The sequence below is a fragment of the Bison bison genome, unplaced genomic scaffold, assembly GCF_000754665.1.
Source record: "Bison bison bison isolate TAMUID 2011002044 unplaced genomic scaffold, Bison_UMD1.0 scf7180017864072, whole genome shotgun sequence".
In the NCBI taxonomy this organism is placed as follows: Eukaryota; Metazoa; Chordata; class Mammalia; order Artiodactyla; family Bovidae; genus Bison; species Bison bison.
Genome location: NW_011494644.1, coordinates 11870948 through 11871444, shown reverse-complemented (window position 1 = coordinate 11871444; position 497 = coordinate 11870948).

Below are 497 nucleotides of genomic sequence, written 5' to 3'. Positions count from 1 at the left end.
CTGCTTTCCATCCCTAATTGTCTGGAATCCCTTGGGTTCCTCTTCCCAGGCAAACCAAATCCTCCAAGATCCCACACAGATTCAGCAGGCCGGGAGGCTCTCTTCATATCCAGAGTCTCACCGCACCTTCCCCCTTTCCAGACCCATCCATGGGGGGAAAGGAGCCCTCCAGCGCTCCAGGGGAGGGCCCTTTGGGGCTGCAACTGCAGGCGGGGATGGGGGTCTGCAAGGGGAAGTTAGGTCTAGGAAGGAAGACCAGTTCCCAGGGTTGAGGGCTAACAGGAAAGAGGGCTGGAGATGAGGAGTTTGGAGCAAAGAGAGTGTGAGGCTGGGGGCGGGCAAGGTAGAGAGGCCGGGCTGAGGATGAATGGGACTGGGAGCTGCCCAGGTCTAGGGGTGAGGAGGAGCTGCATGAACCCACCTCACACGTGTCCCGGGAGCCATCTCTCCCTTCTCAGCAACTCCCGGCGGGTCGGCGGCCATCGGCGGCGGGGGGG